At 34.7% G+C, this 26,091-nt stretch overlaps 1 long non-coding RNA gene across 1 annotated transcript; it reads left to right on the top strand.

Moving 5' to 3' along the window:
* Positions 1-23,466: 23,466 nt before the first annotated feature.
* Positions 23,467-24,002, top strand: LOC147520336 (uncharacterized). Its single transcript, XR_015214405.1, has 2 exons — positions 23,467-23,742; positions 23,777-24,002. It is a non-coding gene; the product is annotated as an uncharacterized LOC147520336 (long non-coding RNA).
* The last annotated feature ends 2,089 nt before the right edge of the window (positions 24,003-26,091 follow it).

The following is a 26,091-nucleotide window of genomic DNA, read 5'->3' on the forward strand; positions in this document are numbered from 1 at the left end:
GTATCTATAAGTTTTAATTTTTAGCCTGCCCAGAATTTGGAAGTCTAGAATATTTGCCTATATATTAGAAAAAGACCGTAATTACCTATCTATTCTATCCATAGTTCGTGATTTCAACGGAATTCTTGAAATTCCAGTAAATATTTTGGTTTTTGAGAATTTTGGAATTTTGGTTCAAGAGTAAAAAAAATATTAAATTTCGAAATACAATTGGAATATAGCGGAATAAAGACCAGAATTCCGATTTTTAAATTTGTCGAAATTCCGAAATCTTTAACTATGATTCTATTTACTTCTACTTGTTAATGAGGCATGGGGAAGCCAACCGGTTGAGCCGCTGATGTGGCATTCGTGTCCACTCGTCACTTTTTTGTCTTTTTGTTTGTCTTTTACTCTCAGCAAACTAGGGGTGTTCATGGGTCGGTTCTTACCGGTTTCGGTTATGGGTCTATTTTTAGCGGTTCCTATCGGGTTCGGTTTTTTTGGTTTTTTTTTTTTATATTTTGAAAACCCAGACCCATACCCATTAATTAAGTCGGTTCGGTTTCGATTTCGGTTCCTTATCGGGTTATACATTTTTATTGCTAAAATTATTTTTTTTAGTTATATAACCGATATAAAAGTTGGTTTACGGGGACTATAACACTTGTCATCGATATTTTTGTCCTCTCATAAGAAATAATGGTCCTAAATTCAATAATAATATTTGAAAGTTATCTAAAAATTTTAAATACATTCTCATATATTATATGTATGTGTATATTTTAAATCGAACATATGTATATTATACTATACGTAATGCGTCATATATAGAATAAATACCACATGTATCACGCACAATTGTTAGTTAGCATTGCACGTATTCGTTATCTAATATATATACATGTAATATATCAAACACGCATTACGCTCATGTATTAGTTAATATAGACAAAAGTTAATTCATAGTATACGACTATAAGTATAGACGTAGACACGTAATTATTATTATTAATATTTATAATACACATATTTAATGTAATATTATAAAAGATGCATTTAATAACACACATTCACTATTATGCTAAATGTTATATATATTTAGTATAATTTTACACCTAACAAATATAGACTATATATAATATTATATATAATAATAATGTTTGGGTTTGTTTTTATTTAGTGTAATATAATACTAAATTCTATATATCAAAATCAAACTAATCGGTTCCGGTTTCGTTTGGGTACCCATCGGTTTTTTACTATTCGGTTCTAACGGGTTCGGTTTTTTATCGGGTCGATTCTTGAAGACCCACTTTAAATGGGTATAATATTTTAAGACCCAGACCCGCTATAAATGGTTCCGGTTCGGTTCGGGTTCGGGTAATTGGGTATCCATGCACACCTCTACAGCAAACAAACCCTTCGCACTTTATACCGTTCTTTGCACCACAATAACACCACGTGTCTCACTAAAAGGGTCCCATAAAATTTGAGTGACCTATAACTAGGTTGTGTGTTATACTCTTGCAAAGGACCAGTAACTTGTTAAATTGTTAAACCAGAAAAAACATATACAGTGGATCTTTGGGTTTAGGTGAGATACCGTAATACATGAGAGAAATACAAGAGAGAGAGAGAGAAAAAAAAACATCATTTTATTCATTCGAGTTATACAGTCAAAATATTGAGTCTTCTTCTTCACCCACTCATTTTCTTCTCTCACAAATTCCTCCCTTCACCTTTTCAAATTCAAATTATATATCAAAATCAGAAGAAGTAAGCAAAAAAAAAAAAACGGTCTATGACTTCTTTTCACCGTCCCCATTCCGATCGACTGACGACCGCTTTGATCCTTCCATAAAATTATGTTAAATTGAAGTTTGTTTTTTTTGAAGTTATTGATACGGGTTTTCTTTGGTCGATCTGTTTTTTTTTTTTTCGATTTTTATTCTATTGGGAGAGTTGAAAAAAAAAACAATGAAAAACAATACGAGACAATCCCTCCAAAGAAAAATGGACCAAACAGTTTCTAGAGTAATTACTTTTGAAGTATCCACCACTTGTTTTCTATACCCTAAACATGGTCGAATACTACCGAATTTCACATGGCCAAACAGAGCCTAAAGCTGAGTCCAATAGTTGTCAACTCCTCATCTCTATTCCTAAAAAAACAGTGTTATATATGGATAAAGAGTAGGTTTTGTCGATCTAATGGTTTGAAAGCTAAATACTATGCCACTTCAACTGGCGTAGTTTGAAACCTTTCATATTTCAACGCCACTTCGATCAACGCACAATAGAAAAAAATAAAATAATAATAATAATCATTCCACACCTTTTCAAGTGGTGCCATATGACATATTTTTATTTCTATGCCACTTTAAGTGGCGCCATTTGTGTTTTTGCCATTTGACGCGAATTCATCTCGTGTAGAACTAGGGGTGGGAATTTGGCCCTAACGACCCTAACCCGGCCCTGATCGACCCAACCCTAAGCCCTATAAAGTCCTCACAACTAAAGCCCTCACAGAGTTTAGGGCAGGGCCGACCCGACCCTAATGTCTTCTAGGGCAGGGCTAGGGCTAAGATTTTGAAACATATATAGGCCCGACCTAATTCAGCCCTCATTAGCCCGACCCTAACCAAACCCTAGTTATAGTTTCACACTTTAACTATAAATACACATACTATAATTGTCCAACTCTTGTTAAATATTTTTAATTAAAATAGCATTTTTTTTTTGTAATTTATCACTTACACCCAAGGATAATTCCAATAACTTGTCGTATATAACAAAAACTTGTCGACCTAGCAAGCATGAAGAACAATGAGCGCTAGCCTAAACTGATGTAGTAAAAAGAATAAAATATATAGGCGTGTCCTTAAAATATTTAAAGAGGACTTAGGATAGAATCAGGACTTGAGATTTAGATTTGTGATCTGGCCCGGCCCAATTCTATGCTGACTTTAGGGCTGGACCGACCCGGTCTTTAATATCTAAAAGGCTTCAAATGTTTAGGACCGGGCTAGCCCGACCCAGCCCATTGCCCACCCCTTCCGTGGAACACACTCCATCCGCATTTCTCAAAATTACCGCTTCCCCACTTTTGTGACGACACTAGGAGTAGGACACAAGAGTAAATCATTCGATCAGCTGGGTTGTCTTTGTCATATTTGACAAACTCATAACAAGTGGACAACGGGATGCTCTCTTGAAATGGAACTTAAGACGTCGACATTTTCCGTAGTCGTAATGACGTAATCTCAGGTTAACCATCTCCATTAACGAAATTTTAAGACTTGCAGAATCATATAAACGTAAACTAAGTTGGTTAGGTTTATGTGGAGATCACATTAGCAGCACCTCAAACTATATTAAAACCCTTGGACCAGTGACTGTCTACAATTGGTTTGTCGCATGTCAATATGTCATGTTAAGCTTCCATCATCCTAACTGTATTTAACATTGACAGAACGTCCGTTTGTTCATGAAAGGAATGGAATTGTGAACTTAAAAAAAATGCTTAATTTAAGTACGCATTATTATTATAATTTTGAAGTCTTGAAGTCTTGAAGTCTTGACTCTTGACTCATGATTCCTCTTTCTTTCATAGCAAGTCTTTTTTCTTCCTGATCCAAAAAAGCAGGCAACAGGGAATATGGCTTATTCTGGATATAATATTTTGGCGTATATTTACGTCATTTGCCATGCATTCTTCATATAAAATTGTGGTTTGAAAACTGCAACTTTGAGATCCATAATACATAAATTTTGAGGAATTAGATTCCCCGAGTCAATGAAAGCTCATTGGCACCACCTTCCCCTTCCAAAAAAATAACGCACTGTCTTGCAACTTATTATCCCTCGATTTAACGTACATGCTTTCAACCTTGGGGTGGACCATGAAACAAATAAGATCTCGATTATTTAAGTAGTTTTTGTAAATGTACACTGTGGTGTTCAACATTAATAAAGCAAGATCTGAAGACCCCACTTCTCCTTTTAAGAGATACCCCTTAACTTTCTGAATTCAGAGTACCAGTGTGCCAGATTAGCTATATATATATATGCCTATAAGATGAAGAAACTATAATTCTAATTGTAAGATTACCACCACTATGGTGAACCCTCTGCTTTCTATATATTAAAACTTATCACTTTTAAGCCCCAAATCATTGCTATTGAGATGAGAATTTGGAGCACGTACTGAAAGTCCGAAACACATATATGGAACTTTACTCATTAGCTGCTTGATGAATTAATTTACAATCTTCAGTTGATTTCCCATTAGATGTAGATGATTACCAAGAATTTACAGTATACCCGCATACCGCTTTTTTTTGGTGCAGCTAGCTTCTTTTTTGTAGTATTACATGAAAAATTCACCAAGAGTGTTTGAGCATTATGTCAGGTTGGGAGAAGGTTCAGATATTTGGGAAAAAGAAAGAAAAAATTGTTCAGTAGAATTGAAAATTTGAAACACCCTGGTATTATGTCCTAATCTAAATTACGCGTAGACAATTGACATTATTTAGGCGTGGTGAACCAATCTGATGATGTGTTAGCCTAACTAGAACCCAGACTTTCCTATTTTTGAAATATTACTTCAAGATTTCATTCTCTAACACTCATATATATAAACAAAACAAAAAAAACATTCATATATATAAACAAAATCCAAAGCTTAATTAACTCAAAAAAATTCTTTGCGTTACTCTTTGAATAAAATGGAGCAGTTGGAATTCAAACAAAGTAGGCTAGAAAATAACTACTTTCGCTAATTCAGAAAGTTAATAGCATGAATTGAATGTGGATATGATTTACTAAATTGTGTGGAGATATGAGTTACTAAATTGTGTCCATGTTACAAGTTATAAATGGAAAAAAAAGTTCCAATGTTGTTTTCGTTAGACATGCAAAGTGTAATTTAGTCGAAAAGTCACTTTAATTTAGTAGTCCATCTGCTTTGATCATGTCTCAAGAACTTACCAATCTTCTGAACTTAGCTATCTTAGACACTTTGGAATGTCACACCAACTAAGATTAGAGATTAATTAGGAGATATAATGATAAAAGAAGACACGCAAGTGAATTTAATATATGAAATGAGACAGGAGCAGGATCCAGATTAAAAAGAAAACCGAATTAATCTGACAACAAATCAGCCGGAAAAGATCAAGTTGAGGGAGAATAATTTATAGAATTTTATCGTATATATGGTACGGTGATGAAGAGATGAATTTAAAAAAATTCACAACCTAGTCCAGTAATCACTTTTTCTTCGGGAATTAAGATATATAAATTATAGGGTGTAATGGAAACTCATGCTCTATCCCGGGAAGGTTTTTTTTCCATAATCCTATCCTGGGAAGGTGAAACTGTTTATCAGCGTTAAAAGTACGTATATAATATGAGACGAATTGTTTCAAACTTTCAACAACCCAGGACACATTTCCCTTGTGCTTTAGGCTCCCACCATTCTAATTACTATAATTAGTTAACAACTTATTAATTATCTATATAATAAGATAGGGTTTTTTTTTTTCACTAAAAGACAAAACTATAATAAAGAACGGTCCAGATCTGTTTGACCAAGATCTAATGGTAGAGATGCGGGTTTCATTTTAATTTCTTGAAAAGAGACAGAACAGCTCTCACTTGGTTTTTACGGGCTTCTGCTTCTCTTACACCAGTCAGGGGGTTCTTATTAAAGTTTTGCTCATTTAAACTGCCTCAGACAAAGGTTTAGTTATCCAAAAAAAAAAACCAAGGTTATCCAAAAAAAACAGAAATAAGCCATCAAAAACCTGCTAGCTTATTTGTTTAATCTCTGTCTTGGAAAAACCTCTTCCTAGCGAATCGTTTCCTTTTTCTCTTGGCCTGGAACATTCCACGCCATAGTTTGAAATCATCATCGAATTTATTACGGCCACTTGCATAGGCGTAGAATAGAAATCCAAAAGTGCAAAGAGACGACAGTGCCATCACTGTTATATGCAGATGGAAAAAGGATCGATACATTGTTTTCCATGCATTGTTTTCAAAGCTCTGCCAAAAGAATTTGAAATATAATTATTTCGGCATTTTAGAGGTACGATTACAATCTCTATTTGAGTATCTATCTATTGAATATCATTTTTAATGGTTTTGGATCTGATTTGATATTGGAAATTTGGATTGGATTGTAATTTAGTTTGGTTTTTGTTGTTAGATTTGGGTGTTTTGATGTGAGTTATTTGAAAATGGTTGAAATTTTACATCTTTAGGTGTTTTGTTTGAATCTTTGCATTGGTATTATCTGAGATTTGTTAACTTGAGATTGTTTTTCTTAGTGTTAGTTGATACATTATACTGTTTGCATATTTAAATTTATTGAAATTTATTGAACCCTCTAGCTTATTTCAATTTTTCTTTTCGAATTTTATTGAACCCCCTAACTTATTTGTTTTTTCTTTTTGAATTAAAAATGGGTATTTGTTAACTTTGTGCTGGTGTCGTTATTTTGTGCTGGTGTGCTATTTTTTTTTTAACTTTGTACTGGTGTCGTTACTAGAGCGTTTAATTGGGTTACTTTCGAATTCTTTTTTTTACCATCGATAGTGGAGAATGACAGAAGTTAAAATGTAGACTTAATTAGAATTAGAATTTTCTTTGTTAATTCCTAGATATATATCGGTAGCGGAGAATAGATGGTTAAAATGTAGACTTAATTAGAATTAGAATTTTCTTTGTTAATTCCTAGATATATCTCGACAACTCAAACTCTTGCCAATTTGTTATAATTTCAATCTATATAATAAGATAGGGTTTTTTTTTTCACTAAAAGACAAAACTATAATAAAGAACGGTCCAGATCTGTTTGACCAAGATCTAATGGTAGAGATGCGGGTTTCATTTTAATTTCTTGAAAAGAGACAGAACAGCTCTCACTTGGTTTTTACGGGCTTCTGCTTCTCTTACACCAGTCGCGGGGTTCAAGCTTATTAAAGTTTTGCTCATTTAAACTGCCTCAGACAAAGGTTTAGTTATCCAAAAAAAAAACCAAAGGTTATCCAAAAAAAACAGAAATAAGCCATCAAAAACCTGCTAGCTTATTTGTTTAATCTCTGTCTTGGAAAAACCTCTTCCTAGCGAATCGTTTCCTTTTTCTCTTGGCCTGGAACATTTCACGCCATAGTTTGAAATCATCATCGAATTTATTACGGCCACTTGCATAGGCGTAGAATAGAAATCCAAAAGTGCAAAGAGACGACAGTGCCATCACTGTTATATGCAGATGGAAAAAGGATCGATACATTGTTTTCCATGCATTGTTTTCAAAGCTCTGCCAAAAGAATTTGAAATATAATTATTTCGGCATTTTAGAGGTACGATTACAATCTCTATTTGAGTATCTATCTATTGAATATCATTTTTAATGGTTTTGGATCTGATTTGATATTGGAAATTTGGATTGGATTGTAATTTAGTTTGGTTTTTGTTGTTAGATTTGGGTGTTTTGATGTGAGTTATTTGAAAATGGTTGAAATTTTACATCTTTAGGTGTTTTGTTTGAATCTTTGCATTGGTATTATCTGAGATTTGTTAACGTACTTGAGATTGTTTTTCTTAGTGTTAGTTGATACATTATACTGTTTGCATATTTAAATTTATTGAAATTTATTGAACCCTCTAGCTTATTTCAATTTTTCTTTTCGATTTTTATTGAACCCCTAACTTATTTGTTTTTTCTTTTGAATTAAAAAAATGGGTATTTGTTAACTTTGTCTTGGGTAACTCGTTATTTTGTCTTTGGTGTGCTATTTTTTTTTAACTTTGTACCGGTGTCGTTACTAGAGAGCGTTTAATTGGGTTACTTTCGAATTTTTTTTTTTTTTTACCATCGATAGTGGAGAATGACAGAAGTTAAAATGTAGACTTAATTAGAATTAGAATTTTCTTTGTTAATTCCTAGATATATATATATCGTAGCGGAGAATAGATGGTTAAAATGTAGACTTAATTAGAATTAGAATTTTCTTTGTTAATTCCTAGATATATCTCGACAACTCAAACTCTTGCCAATTTGTTATAATTTCAATCTATATAATAAGATAGGGTTTTTTTTCACTAAAAGACAAAACTATAATAAAGAACGGTCCGTCTGTTTGACCAAGATCTAATGGTAGAGATCTTGGGGTTTCATTTTAATTTCTTGAAAAGAGACGAAACGACTCTCACTTGGTTTTTACGGGCTTACTGCTTCTCTTACACCAGTCAGCGGGGTTCAAGCTTATTAAAGTTTTGCTCATTTAAACCGCCTCGGACAAAGGTTTAGTTATCCAAAAAAAAAAAACCAAAGGTTATCCAAAAAAAGAAATAAGCCATCAAAAACACCGCTAGCTTATTTGTTTAATCTCTGTCTTGGAAAAACCTCTTCCTAGCGAATCGTTTCCTTTTTCTCTTGGCACGGAACATTCCACGCCATAGTTTGAAATCATCATCGAATTTATTACGGCCACTTGCATAGGCGTAGAATAGAAATCCAAAAGTGCAAAGAGGCGGCAGTTGCCATCATCATTATATGCAGATGGAAAAAGGATCGATACATTGTTTTCCATGCATTGTTTTCAAAGCTCTGCCAAAAGAATTTGAAATATAATTATTTCGGCATTTTAGAGGTAATGATTACAATCTCTATTTGAGTATCTATCTATTGAATATCATTTTTAATGGTTTTGGATCTGATTTGATATTGGAAATTTGGATTGGATTGTAATTTAGTTTGGTTTTTGTTGTTAGATTTGGGTGTTTTGATGTGAGTTATTTGAAAATGGTTGAAATTTTACATCTTTAGGTGTTTTGTTTGAATCTTTGCATTGGTATTATCTGAGATTTGTTAACTTGAGATTGTTTTTCTTAGTGTTAGTTGATACATTATCTTGTTTTGCATATTTAAATTTATTGAAATTTATTGAACCCTCTAGCTTATTTCAATTTTTCTTTTTTCATTTTTATTGAACCCCCTAACTTATTTGTTTTTTCTTTTTGAATTAAAAATTGGGTATTTGTTAACTTTGTCTTTGGTGTCGTTATTTTGTCTTTGGTGTGCTATTTTTTTTAACTTTGTACTGGTGTCGTTACTAGAGCGTTTAATTGGGTTACTTTCGAATTCTTTTTTTTTACCATCGATAGTGGAGAATGACAGAAGTTAAAATGTAGACTTAATTAGAATTAGAATTTTCTTTGTTAATTCCTAGATATATATCGGTAATGAGAATAGATGGTTAAAATGTAGACTTAATTAGAATTAGAATTTTCTTTGTTAATTCCTAGATATATCTCGACAACTCAAACTCTTGCCAATTTGTTATAATTTCAATCTATATAATAAGATAGGGTTTTTTTTTTTTTTTTTTCTAAAAGACAAAACTATAATAAAGAACGGTCCGTCTGTTTGACCAAGATCTAATGGTAGAGATCACGGGTTTCATTTTAATTTCTTGAAAAGAGACGAACGACTCTCACTTGGTTTTTCACGGGCTTACGCTTCTCTTACACCGGTCAAGGGGTTCAAGCTTATTAAAGTTTTGCTCATTTAAACTCTGCCTCGGACAAAGGTTTAGTTATCCAAAAAAAAAACCAAAGGTTATCCAAAAAAACAGAAATAAGCCATCAAAACCTGCTAGCTTATTTGTTTAATCTCGTCTTGGAAAAACCTCTTCCTAGCTTAATCGTTTCCTTTTTCTCTTGGCACGAACATTCCACGCCATAGTTTGAAATCATCATCAATTTATTACGCCACTTGCATAGGCGTAGAATAGAAATCCAAAAGTGCAAAGAGGCAGCGGTTATCCATCATCATTATATGCAGATGGAAAAAGGATCGATACATTGTTTTCCATGCATTGTTTTCAAAGCTCTGCCAAAAGAATTTGAAATATAATTATTTCGGCATTTTAGAGGTACGATTACAATCTCTATTTGAGTATCTATCTATTGAATATCATTTTTAATGGTTTTGGATCTGATTTGATATTGGAAATTTGGATTGGATTGTAATTTAGTTTGGTTTTTGTTGTTAGATTTGGGTGTTTTGATGTGAGTTATTTGAAAATGGTTGAAATTTTACATCTTTAGGTGTTTTGTTTGAATCTTTGCATTGGTATTATCTGAGATTTGTTAACTTGAGATTGTTTTTCTTAGTGTTAGTTGATACATTATACTGTTTGCATATTTAAATTTATTGAAATTTATTGAACCCTCTAGCTTATTTCAATTTTTCTTTTCGAATTTTATTGAACCCCCTAACTTATTTGTTTTTTCTTTTTGAATTAAAAAATGGGTATTTGTTAACTTTGTCTTTGGTGTCGTTATTTTTGTCTTTGGTGTGCTATTTTTTTTTTAACTTTGTACTGGTGTCGTTACTAGAGCGTTTAATTGGGTTACTTTCGAATTCTTTTTTTTTACCATCGATAGTGGAGAATGACAGAAGTTAAAATGTAGACTTAATTAGAATTAGAATTTTCTTTGTTAATTCCTAGATATATATCGGTAGCGGAGAATAGATGGTTAAAATGTAGACTTAATTAGAATTAGAATTTTCTTTGTTAATTCCTAGATATATCTCGACAACTCAAACTCTTGCCAATTTGTTATAATTTCAATATCTAATAGGAAGTGGAGAATCCTTTTATTTAATAGGAAGTGATTTTATTTAAATTGACCGTTCAGAAGTAAGTGAAGGCAATTTCTTACTTCGTTCCACTGGTGGTCTTACTTTAGTGTGAAAAGTCTACGAGCATTCTTTGGTTGGTTTCCTTTTTATATTTACTACTTTGAGTCTTCATTTGCGCGCTTTGATTAGAGCTCCGTTTTGATTCTTTAACTTTGTGTGTTTCCAAATTTTTTAACAATTGGCCTTCCTAGGCAATCATGGTTAAAGAGCGCGTTGAAGAGAGAGGAAGGGAATCGTTAGTTCACCCGAATTCCAATTCCATAGCGTAACCTCCCAATCGGTATATGTGCCTCCACATCGAAGAAATGTTGTGTCTCCTAATCTGGTATATGTGCCTCCTAATCGAAGATCAACTGCGACTCCCAATATTTTATTTGTTGTGCCTCCTAATCGAAGACCTAATGCGGCTCCGAATAGGTTATCTGTTGTTGTGCCTCCTAATCGAAGATCTAATGCGGCTCCGAATTGGTTATCTGTTGTGCCTTCTAATCGAAAATCTCCCGCAGCTCTTAATTGGTTATCTGTCGTGCCTCCTAATCGAAGCTCTCCTGCGGCTCTTAATAGATTATCTGTTGTGCCTCCTAATCGACTATCTCCCGCAGCTCCTAATGTGTTATCTGTTGCGCCTCCTAATCGAAGATCTACTGTGCCTCCCAATCTCTTATCTATTGTGCCTCCCCTACAAAGCTCTATTGCACCTCCTAATCGGAGATCTATTGCCTGGCGTCTTGAAGAGAAAAAGATATCGATCAAAGGACTATAGCACAACAAAATCGAAAAGGAGGGAAAAAGACGTTATGTCGATTACATATCAATTCCTTTAAGAAAACGAGGTCAACGTCACGAAAGTTGGGTCCTCTTCATCTATCACGGAAGATATCCATGATGCAAAGTTGTGAGGATAACACTATGTAAGTCAAGTGCTTAAATTCTCACTCTTTTGTTAGGTTTCAACATATCTTTCGTAAAGCGTGATATATCATAGGTCTATTTTTTGCAAATTGATCATGATATGACCGATTTGATGAAAGTGAAGAAGAAATTCTTAATCCTCATAGAGCCCATGTGCTTCCTGTTCCAAATCGCCGCCACTTTCTAGGAAAGATGGATGTTCTCTGTCCATTTTGTTCGGCCCTTCATTGGAAAGATGAACAGTTATCAAAATCAAGGCGCAACCGACCTTTATTTGGAACTTGCTTTTTTTACAAAGGAAAAGTTAAGCTACCGCTTCTTTCTCCACTGCCTTCGGCACTTAAATCTTTATTCGAAGGATCTAATAAACGTGCAAGATTATTCCGTGAGCAGATTCGGCAATATAATGTGTGTAATGCCTTTATCAGTCTTGGTTGCAAATTTAACGATCGTGTGTTACATGGGCGTGGTCCAACCTCATTCACTGTCCATGGGGAGTTGCGGCACCAAATCGGTTCATTGTTGCCTGATCCGGGGATGGAACCTAAGTTTTCGCAACTTTATATTTATGATCCCCTAGCTGCTTTGGATCACCGCTACAATCGCAACCCGAATTTGTCAAGAGAAATGTTGAAAACTGTACAAGAAACTCTTCTGCAGACCCACAAGTTTTGTGATATCTATAAGCAAGCATTTGAGGTTTTAACTGAAAATGCTTCTGAGAATAACAATGTTCCGGTCCATCTACACTATGATCCGCGTTCGGATAGACGAAGGTACAATCTTCCAACAACTGATGAGATTGCAGTGATATTGCCTGGAGATGGGAGTAAGGTTGATGCCATGTGTGATATTGTACTTAAGCTTGAGAGGAGGGCATGAGTTGGAACGGGATAAGCGAATGCCATCCCGCTTTATTTGCCTTTGCATTATGTTCTTGTTTCCTTATGGGGATTTGGGTTGGTCACCTGATTTGAAGTTGTGGGGCGTCAAGAGAAATGCTCCAAGTAATGCAAGACTCACCCAATTATTGTATTACGCCTACCGTTTGTTTGAACGACCCGCGAGTACTCATCCATCTTGCTAGGGTGTAAATTGTTGCATGAATTTTTGGTTGATGCTTGGGCTGCATATGAGCGAACCCGTCTGCGATACATTAGACTAAATCAAGACACCATCCGTTCGGATGTGTACAAGTGCTTGATGATGTTGCACTTGAGGGATTAAGTCCCCGATCAAATTGGCCAACGGTTCATTTTGCCTTCCTCGCATGTTGGAAGTCCAAGGCACATGTACGAGATTTTTCAGGATTCAATGGCTATCACCCGGCACTATAAGCACCCGGATATTTTTCTTACGGTGATTTACAAACCCTAATTGGCGGGAAATTAAAGATCTTTCAAGGAACACCGGACTTCGACACTTCGCCTGAAATAGTTGCGCGGTATTCGAGCTGAAACGCGAAAAGCAATTATGAAAGAAATCTTGAAGAATGATATCTTCGGCCGGTCGTTGCATATGTCTATACCATTGAATTTCAGAAGCGGGTCTTCCACACATGCATTGCCTTTTTATTTCTGCAGCGATGATGACAAGATCCAAACAGTGAGCAAGTGGATAAATTTGTATGTGCGAATTCCCGGACCCGACACCCACCCTGCATTGTTTGAAACGGTGAAGAAGTGCATGGTTCATGGCCCCCGTGGTGATCGAGATCCGAGTGCTTCATGTATGGAAAATGGTCGATGCACCAAAGCCTATCCAAAAGAGTTTGTGGAGGAAACAATTATGGATAAAAAGGGTACTCCATTTACCGGAGCGACAATCGGCAAGAAATATTTTGTGAAGAGGAGGAATAAAATGGTTAAAGTTGATAATGGAGATGTTGTTCCCTACAATGCATATCATGCGAAATGTTTGACCGCCATATCAATGTTGAAGTTTGTGCATCGTGTCAAGCTTTTAAATATATTAACAAGTACATCTACAAAGGCTATGACAAAGCAACGATGGTGGCGGTAGGAACAAATGATGAGATTGAAGAATATATCGATGCAAGGTACATTGGACCAACCCTTAGTTTGCATGGCATCTATTTCAAAATCAATGCATAAAGAGTTTCCAAGTGTCAACGATTGGCTTTTCATTTGGAAGGCATGCATAGGGTTGTTTTCAATAGCAAAGAGCCCATGGATGCAATTCTTGCCCGAGCCGGAGACCCAAACCTCAACACGGCGATGACTTTCTTTAAGTGTTGTCTTTGAAGATCCAAATGCACGAGCATTTACCTATCAAGAATTTCCAAGACACTATGTTTTCACAAAGACTCTCAAGAGTGGACTCCTAGGACTCAGGGACCTTCCATTGGTAGGATGTATTTTGAAAGCCCCAATGCCGGGGAGAGGTTTTATCTACGTTTGCTACTTACTGTTGTAAAAGGGCCTACCTCCTTTGCATATCTTTATAAAGTTGGTGATACCGTATTGCATTACACATACAAAGAAGCATGTATTGCCCGTGGGCTGTTGGAAGCTGATGATGAGTGGATACAATGCCTAGAAGAGGCGGCGATAATGAAAACTGGATATCAACTGCGGAGGTTGTTTTGTGTAATTCTTTTAGAGTGTCATCCGTTACGACCAGATCTACTTTGGAGCAAATTTGCATCGAGTATATGTGATGATCTTGGACACTGGCTTCGAACAAAGCACGACATCCCAGATCCAACTGATGAGCAAATAACAGATTACGGCTTATATCTGGTGGAACAAATCCTTTTAGAATCTGGGAAGACATTGGAAGATTTCCCGCCCATGCCAAAGCAAAAGGAGGATTGGAGCAAAATTGTTGGCAATAGGCTCATTTGGGAGCAACGCCAACTTCAGCATGAAGGCATAGGAGAAGAGGTCAGCAGATTGATGTGAGTCGCCTTAATGCCTAACAACTTCATGCTTATCTTTGGCGTGAGTGATTCATTATATGGTGACAAAGGCAAACTTTTCTTTTTAATGGAGCGGTGAGTGCAGGGGAAAACTTTTTGTATAATACAATTGCAAAGGCACACGCCAAAAGACGCGGTCTTATTGTCATCATGGTGGCATCATCGAATTGCATCTCATTATTATGCGGTGGGCGACCGCTCATTCTACATTTAAAATTCCAATTGATGTGATGGATACTACTTTTGCGGCTTCACTAAACATTCTGACCTTGTCGACCTATTTAAAGAAACAAAACTAATTGTTTGGGACCGAGGTGCCCATGCAACATAGATCTTGTGTTGAGGGCCGTGGATAGAACACTTCAAGATATTTGTGGAAACAAGAAGATATTTGGTGGTATCACTACGGAGTTCTTGGTGGTGATTTTTCGACAAACACTTGCTATTATACCGTTAGGCGAGAGAGCAATTTGTTGGTGCATCACTACTGGCTTTTCCTTTGGAGTTATTTAGAAGTTTTGCACTTGAGTACGAGAACATGCGGCTTGAAATGGCGAGTCCGAGAATGTCGAATTAGCCGATTTTTGTTGGAGGTGTGCTACTAATGCCTTCTAATTAGAATGTTTTTTTTCTCCATTAGTTCCATATATAAACGAACTATTTTAGAAACTAATGAATTCATTTTTGCTTTGATTCATTTAGATTGGTTCGAATCCCAAAGAATGCGCATAAATTGCCGAATGGAATGCCTTGAAATGTACCAATATCCAAGAACTCATCTTCTCTGTCTATCCCCAATTGGATGTTATGGACACACCGAATCTCCAAATTTCTTAACCGATCGCACTATTCTTGCTTGCCCGTAATGATGATGTGAGTGCAATTAATGAGGTTGCACTGAATTTGTTTTCTGGTGAAGCTTGAGTATTTGGCGGCAGATAAAATCATCGAAGATGATATTGATAATCAAGTGGGGCTCACTATCCCACCGAAGTTTCAACTCCCTCGACCCTTCTAGCTTACCACCTTTCAATCTCAAGTTAAAACACGGATGCCCTATAATGTTGCTTTCGGGAACATAGCACCTAAAGATGGCCTTTGCAATGGGACCGCGACTTATGGTGCTTCAATATCTGAGTAAAGTCCTTCAAGCTAAAATTTTGACCGAGAGAAAGCTGGAAATCCGGTACTCATCCCAAGAATATCTCGGCTCCCTCAAATGCGAGTTGCCTTTCAAACTATCAAGACGACAATTCCCTGTTCGACTAGCTTATGTCATGACAATTAATAAGTCGCAAGGCCGGTCGATGAAATATGTTGGCATTGATTTGAGGACACCGGTTTTCAGTCATGGGCAACTCTATGTGGCCATGTCGGATGTACTTCTTCAAAAGAATATCCGTTTTCTTCCACCTAATGCAAGAAATTGTACTACAAATGTCGTTACCCGTTCTTCTCTAAGGACATCGATACCAATGAGAAAAGGCAAGTGAGAAATTAAAGAATGTTACTTTTATTGGTTTAGAAAATAAAAGAATATATTGTATCCATATATATGCTATGTAAGTTTTATGATAGTTTTTTTGTTGATGATAAGCGTGGATACTTAAAATAAGAATAGAGATTATTTTATTTTGAAAACCATCTCTTTTGTAAACAATATGCTAAATGTATCAAGTCTAAAAAAAAATCATGTGTATGTGGTTTGTTTTGCGGTACCAAGTTAAATTGCCATAATTTTTCAGCGACATGATTGTAGTCTTTGCTCCATGGCAGATTTATCCATATGGTAGCAGAATGGTGTGAATAGTATGCATAGAGAGGAGAATGAGAGAAATGAGGAACTCGATAAGTGGGCGTGGAGTATTTATTTTATTTTATTTTTTCCTTTCGTTACTAGAATTAGCCCCAGGTGAAAAATTATGCAAAGTCTTCTTTAATGTTTAATGAGTTGTCTTTTAGTTTTAGAAGTAATTTGTGTTATGTATACATATGAAGTTATATATTTTGGTATGGTTGATCTATGAGAATTGTATTGTTTGATTTTCAGGTTATGACAGGATTTAGGTTTTTGAAATGTTGAAAATACAAAGGAGACTCTGCTGGATTTTTTTATTTTTTTTAAAAAAAAATGATGATGCTCTTAATTGAAGACTCTCTCCCTTTATTTTCATCATTCTCATTCTGATATGTATTAAATTAATGAATGTATAAGAGTATGTGTAATGAGTTGGTTTGTGATAAAATGAAATGCATAGAATTGCAATAATTAAACTCACTTGAGTATGTGTATGAAATGATTATGAAGTATAAAATTGTTGGAAATGGTTATATCATCGATACAATGCTACCATAGAGATGGTCTCTTTTGGGGTGTTGTTCAAAAGCAATGTGTCTAGAGTGCCGACTGGCACAGGCATTCACTAGTATATGATAAACTAGAGTTTAATTCGTGGTTACGCCACTCGAATTATAATTAAATGAATACACGTAAATTTAACTTTTACAGTAGAATTATCATTTTTTTTCTTTGACATTTAAATTGAACTTGTTAGTGTCATTGTGATACCCTTAACTGAATATGCCTTAGAAAATCATCTTAGCCGAGTATATGTATTGAGAACAATTTGTTCATCTAGAAGTGGAGTGTACGTAGACAACTTTAATTGTTCATTCCTTGTGTAATCCATATTCAATTTATACACATTTCTCAAACGATAGGAGAAGCTATATGGGTATTTAAACAATGAAACAATTATATAATTTAATATGTGAAATAACTATACCTATTTGCATGAAGAAAATGGGTTTTAGAGGTTTTTAGTCGAGGTTTTGGAGGTTTAGTATGTTTCGGAGGTTTTTATCTATTTTAGAGTATTAGGTAATAGGACTCTTCAAGCGTACACTTTAGTATCAGGTAAATAGGTTTTTGTCTATTTTAGAGTATTAAATAAATATGACTCTTCAAGCAGATTCTTTAGTATTAGGTAAATAGGATTTTTCAAGTATTAGCATAGATCCCGAGGAAATTAGGACCACCACTTAAGCCTTTATAACTTGTTTAAAAACTTAGTTGTTTTGTATTATAGATTCGTACCATGGTTTTGGCTTGATGATTTTTGTTTAAGTTTTTTTGGGCGTGAAGAAAAGGGGTTTTGAAGGTTTAGTCGGGTTTTGGAGGCTTTTGTCTATTTTAGAGTATTAGGTAAATAGTATTTTTCAAGCATTAGCAGAGATCCAAGTAAATAGGACTCTTCAAGCATAGATTGAAAATTTGAAATATATAGCATAGAAACATGACATAACATGGATGATGAATGGTAAGAATGTGGTTTTACAGGGAGTTCATGAAGTAGATTCTGTTTCTAAAAGACGAAGGTGTTGTTCTTCCTAAAGCTATCAAGAATGTTAGATTAGTAGTGTTGTTTTTTATGCTCTCTGGTCCTTTGAGCATTAAATCATTTTACCACTTGTAAAGGACTGTTGCGTAGTTTTGATAAATGGTCAATGATAAATTTTATCTTTTTCTTCGTCTTAACACTATATGCTAGTCCATTCTTAAATCGAAGTACATGGACTGGTGATAAGAGCCCAAAACTGTAGTTTTAACCCTGTAACAGTCATACTTTTAGACCTATTATGTGAGTAATAATTAAAGTTAATACTGATTACGTGTTTTTATGTATTTCAGACGTCAAAGTCCATTACGTGCAGAAATGTGCCACTTTAGCGAGATAAAGGAGCAAAGGTCGGTTGCTAAGGAGTTCTGTGATTAAAGGCCAAGATTCAAGAAGACAAAGCCTTTCTAAAAGCCGGTCGAAAGAAAAGTCGACGTGGCGTAAAAGCAAATTTCTCAAAGTCGTGAGAACTTAGAAGGCCGTATCTTTGGACTCGGACCTCGAATGGGGCCTACCTTATTTCAAAACGACCAGCTTGGAAAGAGCTTTCCAATGGTCTAAGCCTTGACCCAATCAGAGGAGCAGAAGTGGACGGAAAGTCTGTTGAAGCCAACTGCAACTGAAGAGGCCTTTTGGATTTGAAAAGAATTGGGTTTTGGGCACGATTCTCGGCCCAAAACATGGCTCCAAGCCCATGCACGATTTTTGGATCTTGACATATAAAACAAAAGCTTAGCTCTTTGTTAATGGTAGCTAGTTAGACCTAAAACCATATAGATAATTCTAGATCTAGTTTTTGATTAGATTAATTAAGTTTTAGTTCCAGTTTCAATTCTTGTTTTAGATTAAGTCTTTGAATCATTGTTCTTGATTGATTAGATAAATAAAATAGTTATTTTGTCAATTTCGATTTTTGTCATCTCAATTTATAGATCTAGTTTTAATTCTTGTTGATTATCATTTCGTAATTTAAATAGATTAAAACATTGTTAGTTAATTTAGTTAAGTTAGAATTTTACTATGATGTGTAGTTATAATTCAATGGGAAATGATGGTTTGATGACTCAATGCTAAAACCTCCATTAAAGGGGTTGATGAAGCTTTGATGAAAACTTAGTGGTATAGTGTAGAATCGTTGTAGAATCTATTCCACTCTAGAAGATCGTGATTCGCCATGAGAATGGGTGGACGACCTCACATGCTAGTTAGTATTTGGTAGAAATGCCATGACTAGGGATTAGAACTCGAATTTCTTGCCGTAAGAATGTAAGAATCGAGATACAAGAATCTATGCTAGGTTATTAAGTTGGATTCGAGGTGGATTCAATTCCCCTCTAATCCTTTATCTAGATTCAAAATCAATCATATTTCCATAGCATTCGTAGTTAAATTCAACATAATCAATTTCATATAGGTATCGTAGTATAACACCCTTCGTAAAACTCTCATTAGATTTAAGACTGATTAATTAGATTAGAAAACACTCAACGCTAGAGCACTAGGAGTGGAACGAATTTCTTACTCCACTCTATTTCGATAGAATTGAGAGTAGAAACTTTGATAAGCAACATAGCATCATAAATAGTTTTAGTTTTACTTACGTTTGAGTTCATCGTTCATTTCGTAGGTAAACTATTCATTTTATGTTTTATCAACTGGCAGTCAAGTCACCACATTATATCATTTGTTCTATTTTCAATGTGTAGTTTTATTTTTTTGGGGTGGGTGGGTATAGGTTCCAAACATGATATGTGGGAAGTCATTTGAAGGAAATAACACTGACCATGGTGCCTTGCGGCCTTACCTGATCCCTCCAAAATTAACATAGGATCAGCTTATATGTGTTGCTCATGGAGTGATAGATCCAACCTCAAGATTGGAAATTCTCCATTCATAAAACTATGAAACAAATCCACAGGAGCAGGGATTCAACAAAACTACTCACCAATGTTTACATGATTGAATCCATTTGTATATACATTGATTCCTTTTCCTCTATTCTTTATAGCCTCATCCATTTATCCATTAGTACTTGAGTGTTGAGTCTGGAAGTACTTTGCCAAGCTTGTGTTTACTTTAAGGAGAAAACAATGGCAAGTTATCCTGTATATATTTTGCCAAAAATAACAAACGCAAATTTTGAGAATAAAACGGGAAAAAAAACTGGTTGATTAGCAGTTTTTGGCTTGATGATTTTCGTTTAAGTTTTTTTAGGGCATGAAGAAAAAGGGTTTTGAAGGTTTAGTCAGGTTTTGGAGGTTTTTGTCTATTTTAAAGTATTAGGTAAATAGGACTCTTCAAGCATTAGCAGAGATCCAGATAAGTAGTACTTTTCAAGCATTAGCACAGATCACAAAGAAATTAGGACCACCATTTAAGCCCTTATAACTTTGCTTAAAAATTGAGTTGTTTTGTATTATAGATTTACCTCAATGACTTAGAATTGAATAAATTGGATGGGAAGGACTATGACTCAAACTTTTCTAATCAATCTACTTCAATGACTTTTGTTTCATTGAGTGCTGTGGTCCAAAATTCCAAATAGGGATAACGCGTATTACCATTATGTGATTTTAGTCCATTTGTCACTCACAACTTTGCAAGTCATTGAACGAATTGAGTATTGGTATTGCACAATGGCACAATGCATTAGGTGCATAATTTAGGATTTCAAAATTATTGGAATTCTGAAAATCTGGAAAACCGAAATTTACAATATTTTGATTTCGACTAATTTCATAATCATCAATATTTCGACTATATGTTGTTTTTTGTCTTTTTGAAAAATCAAAATATCCAATAGAATTCCGACATTCCGTTCGGAATCTTGAACACTGATTAGCCAGGAGTTAAGGCTCTGTTTGGCTGCAACTTAATTTGTACTACTTAAAGTTGTTTAGGTGACACAAATCTGTAGATGAATTACTTTATTTGAAAGGTGTTATCTGTCACAAACTTAGTTTGTCCAATGTTTGGTTCGCACTTTGATTGGTTAATCCATGCCTATTATTTTGTTTAAAGCAAAAAAAAATGGGATAAAAGCAAAATAAAATAACAAAACTCTGAAAAATTGAACTTGATGGTAAAATTACCTTTCTTCATGCATAACGACTTCAAGTTAGGAAGACTAATTGAAAACACTCAAAACAAACGATTTTAAGCAACCAATGCCCTCCAACAGTCCCTATAAGCAAAAACAAATACTCCAAAATTCCAATAGATGTTTATGGTTTTTTATTCTTTGTAAAAATAGTGCATGGGTCTAGTCATTAATGGTGGTCAAAGATTTCAAATGTTATTTCATGTGGAATTTGTTAGAGAATGATGAGGAGGTTTTGGTTCCTCCATTGAAGAAAGAGAAAGAAGAACTGTGAAGGAAAATAGAAGAAGAAGTTAGAGAGAATGGAGGAAGAAGAAGACCAAACTTTTTTTCACGAGCAAAAACAAGTTCTTTTATTTCTCTCTCATGATTCCCAAGCGTGTTTTACCGTATCTCTCCTTTTCATTTGGATTTTTATATCACCGTTTTTATGTTCGCGCTATTCATCGGGTTGCATACGGTTTTAACTTTTTTGTTGGACCAAACAACAATACAACTTATACATTGTTGCCACGTCACTTATTCTTGGATAGGGTGTCCTTATACAGGCTGCCAAACAAGGCCTAAATGCAGTCGTAGGTGCACACCCAAGAAAGTCAAGTTTAGTTTAATTTTTAATTTTCAACCTTAGAACATCCCTGCTTCTATAACTTGACTTTGCTGTTTCTTAGAGTTTTGAAACTCTAGTCTATGGTCCAAGCAAGTGTCCAACACTACAAGTGGGGCTGGGAATGGTACGGATTTCAATTCGAATCCGACCATACCCAAATCTATTTTATTGGATATGGTTTCTATGTTTGTAACTAGAATCCGACCCGAATATCTAGAAACCCGAACCATTTAACAAGATTCATATTTTGAAGCCTAAAAATTAATTTATATTTTACATTTATATATGAAAATTATTAAAATAATGTATTTTTTGGTGTTTAATTTTTTAATGGATATGGATATAGATATCTGAAATCCTGAAATCCGAATATGATAGAGAGTTTTGAGTGAGAATCCGACCCAAACTCGTACCATTTCCAGCCCTAGCTGCAATCGGATACCTTTGTTAAACCGACAATCCAATAGGAAAACAGGATTTGGTAATGGAGTCTTTGGGATGCATGGGAGAAACAACCAATAGCGAAACAACCAATAGCGCAGCTGCAACAAAAGTGGAGAAACACGAAAAAACGCACTAACCAACACTGTTTCATTTGTGTTTGATACATTTGGTTTTTTAGCATTGAAAACTGTTAAGTTGCTTAGCATAATGCATAAAGTATTGGATAACTAACAATGTAATGACAGTTGGTTCCAATGAATGTGTTTTAAATGATTGTTTTTGGTATCCAGAAGGGGATTGCTTCACAATTTGTAGCGGCGCTTGACATCCAAACCTTTTTGTATAATTTATATTAGATATCAAATTAAATGTATTATTTAAAAAAACAAAAAACAAACAAAAAAAATTATGTGGGTTTATTATATTTAGAAACCATTTATTTTATTTTATTTTTATCATGTGAAACTTTGATTGATAACGAGTTTTACAAATAATTAAGACAAACGTGTGCAACAAGTTGTGTTGAAAGTCTTTTTTGAATGACAATTTTTTTTTATAAGGTAAGCTTTGTATATATATTGATAAGAAAGATATAGTTACACGTGTTGGTGTTGGAAAAATGGTTTAGAAAAGAAGTTCCTTATCTTAGGAATTCTTAGACATTTGAGTTGTCTAAAAATCATTTAGTAATAAATGAGAAATTGTCTTGAGTGTACCCACTTCAGTAGAAATGATGTGACTTATACTTTAAGTTTGGGCTCTTAGTGTAAGTAATATTTATTCTAGAAGGTAGTTTATGTAACTACCGTAACGTAATTTGTCTTTTTGCTTGAACGGTTGTGTCTTTTCAAACTTTCGTATTTTTTCGAAAAGATGCACCTCTTCGAAAATGTACATTCTCTTCTATAAAACTCGACTGCATGTTTTGTTTAAAATAATCTTTGGAAAAAGTCATTTGCATTATTTTTCGTGCATTCTCTCTCTACAAATTTTTGGTTGTTTGAGTACAAACACAATGATGTGTTTATTGGTTCTTTGGAATTGAAGTGCTACATTCTTTAGAATGAAAACCCGTTCTATCTTGGGAGATAATTGATTATCAACCTTGAACACCAAAAAAAAAACAAATTTGTCTTAAAGACATAATGATTATCACTAGGCTCGGATTTAATCATTGGTAAATTAAATTCATTTGTTGAACTAAATGTTTGTTCATAATATATATTTGATATATTAATTTGATTTTCTTGTTTACTTAAAATAAGCATAGTTTTGGAGTAAAGTTTCCTGCAGTTGGTACTATGTAGATGATGTGTCATAGAGTCATATTATTGAAAACTATGATTTACATAATAAAAGGCATCTAGGCCTCATTCAAACCTCATATAAAATGGTGGTTTACCCTAATACGAGAATAACACATTCACATTTAAACTAACTCCATATATATACCATATATACCATACCCAACATTATCATTATCTGCGCAAAAATTAGCTTCTCTCAAGGCGTGTGACCAGAATATATTGAAGTTTTTGCTTTCTCACATCCCACCTTGTAGCCGGCCAGCTCCCATGGAACTTGATCTTTAGTGCATGCCTAGAAGTTGGCAGAGGAGGCTGAAATGAAAGCTGGCAAGTGACCCAGAGGAGGCTGAAATGAAAGCTGGCAGAGGTTGTAGTTCTGCTGGCTAGAAGTTTGAGAGATACCTTTTTTTGTTTGAAGGGGACACTAGGCTGGTTATCCAATCTTTAGAGAGTCCTGAAGAGATGAACTCTTTTAACTGGAAATTAGAACCGATTAGGTTGTCTATTTCAGTTCTATGTAATGTGTTTTCTTTTTGTAAGTTTCACTAGATCTACAAATCTTCGAATGGAGAGGCTAATGAATTGGCGAAATGGGCAATCCATAACCAAGACATGACTCATCTACCTGAGAATCTGCTGATAACTATGTTCCAGTTATGATTTAATTAATATATAAGACATGTTATTAGCGAAAAAAAAAATCCCATGCGGCTACTACAGGCCTCAACTATAATAAGTCTTTCGCGCAATGTTTTATTAAAATCAAATATCCAGTCATTATAAATTGACTTATAATAGTTAGATTATAAATCTCATTTTCACACCTTTTGTTGAAGAATGTTTGAGAATTTCAAATTTCTTCTATAGAATAGCCGATTAGGCATAGGCTTTCGGTTTATTCTACTGAATAATCTTATGGCTTTGTTCCTCATGCAATTTTCTACATGTACACATTTGAGGGCTTGTCAGGCTGTCACAACTCACGCGACTTTACAACAACACGTTTTGAACAAATTGCACAAAATGAACTGAGATAGTAGAATCCTTACTTTCAGATTCTCACCTATGTGGCTTCTGGTCTTCTAGTATAGTAGTATTGAAGGCAACTTTTCAATTTACAACCATCGCAACAAGTTGACGACAAGCACCTGGTGACCAGATATCTAATGACGCATAACTACCTTATTGCTCTTGAATTGGGTGATAGATGAATGGTTTACCTGTAGCATTGTTATACTTTTCGGCATAGTAATCTTCCTTCCAGTGCTTGCAGTGGCATTTACAAGTGGTCAGACATAAATCACACACATAAATGCTTGAACCAATTTTGCACAAGTTAATTAATTCATATAAATTGTATACTTCGATAGTTAGGCATAATAATTTGACTAACGTGCTTGCAAAATCTCAAGCTTCGAAAATCAAAATGTAATTATGATATGAACTTCCTGGAAAAGAAAATGGGTAACGCAACGAATATAAATCATATGATTGTTTCGTAATTGATTGTTTTAGGGAAAAAAAATCATCTCAATCATAAAACCGTAAAAAAATTATGTTGGGACACAATCAAAATGGGATAACTAGTACCGATATTGTCTTAACCACCCATTGGGCCCCACACACTCTAAAGAGTATCTACACCCGAATCGGGTAACGGAAACCTAAGGGAGGGGCTTTTCTCAACCTCAGAGCCTACTAGATCCAACTCGATTCGGGTTGAATGATTTTTTTGTATCGATTCTCGTGATGATCCGTTTTGTCCCTCAAACCATCTAATACCGGGGCCAGTTGTTGGGACACACACACCGCACAGGCCTCCCTCCGTATTAACTAAGTATTGTCCCCCACTTAACCACCCATTACATCTTGGCCAAAATCTTAAAAGGCACCGGTCTTTTAGTGATCTTCCCACTTTATCAACCCATGATGAACTCCTTTCTTGTTCAATGTGGAACTATTCCTTTCGGTCCACACACTCTAACAAGCTACTCAAAAATCAAATATATATTGTAGTACATTAATTATGGTTTTTAAATCTTTAATTATCAGGCATCGAAACCTTTAGTAGGTATCAAACCCATCATCTACATTTCCACTGAATTAGAATTGGATCTACCATAAGTTTTGTTTACTTTTGGGATAGAATCTAATTGACAAAGGTCCATCCATGAGTCCATGACTGATGTTTCTTAAACTTTATTCTCTGATTTGCCCAGAGAAAGAAAATGATGAATGGAAATAGTATTATCAATAATTTTTTGTTAAGTATAAACTATCAAGCACATTTTCAAGGTTTTAAAAATTGAAAGGATAAGTGCGAGGGTCAAGTCGAGGGATGGACAGGCTTACCTTCCTTTACGTCTCAAAACATTGGGTGCAATTCCAACTCGATTTATTTTGTCGTATCACCCAATTTCTTTCATTAGCTTAACCTCCCCACTACATACCTGACACTAGCATCATCGAGCATTTAATCTCCCACACTTGTGTGTCATCCTTTTCAAATAATTCCAAATGGACATGAAAAAGTAATGAAAGAATATATGAAAAGAAGAACATATAATTTTAATATGATGATAGTGATGAAACCACTAGTATGTATTCTCTGATCATTCAGTGTAAGGGAATACCGAAAATGATCACTTGAGAATTTGTTTTCTGATTTTCGAAGACTTCT

Source organism: Coptis chinensis, chromosome 2, assembly GCF_015680905.1.
Source record: "Coptis chinensis isolate HL-2020 chromosome 2, ASM1568090v1, whole genome shotgun sequence".
NCBI classification, from domain to species: domain Eukaryota; kingdom Viridiplantae; phylum Streptophyta; class Magnoliopsida; order Ranunculales; family Ranunculaceae; genus Coptis; species Coptis chinensis.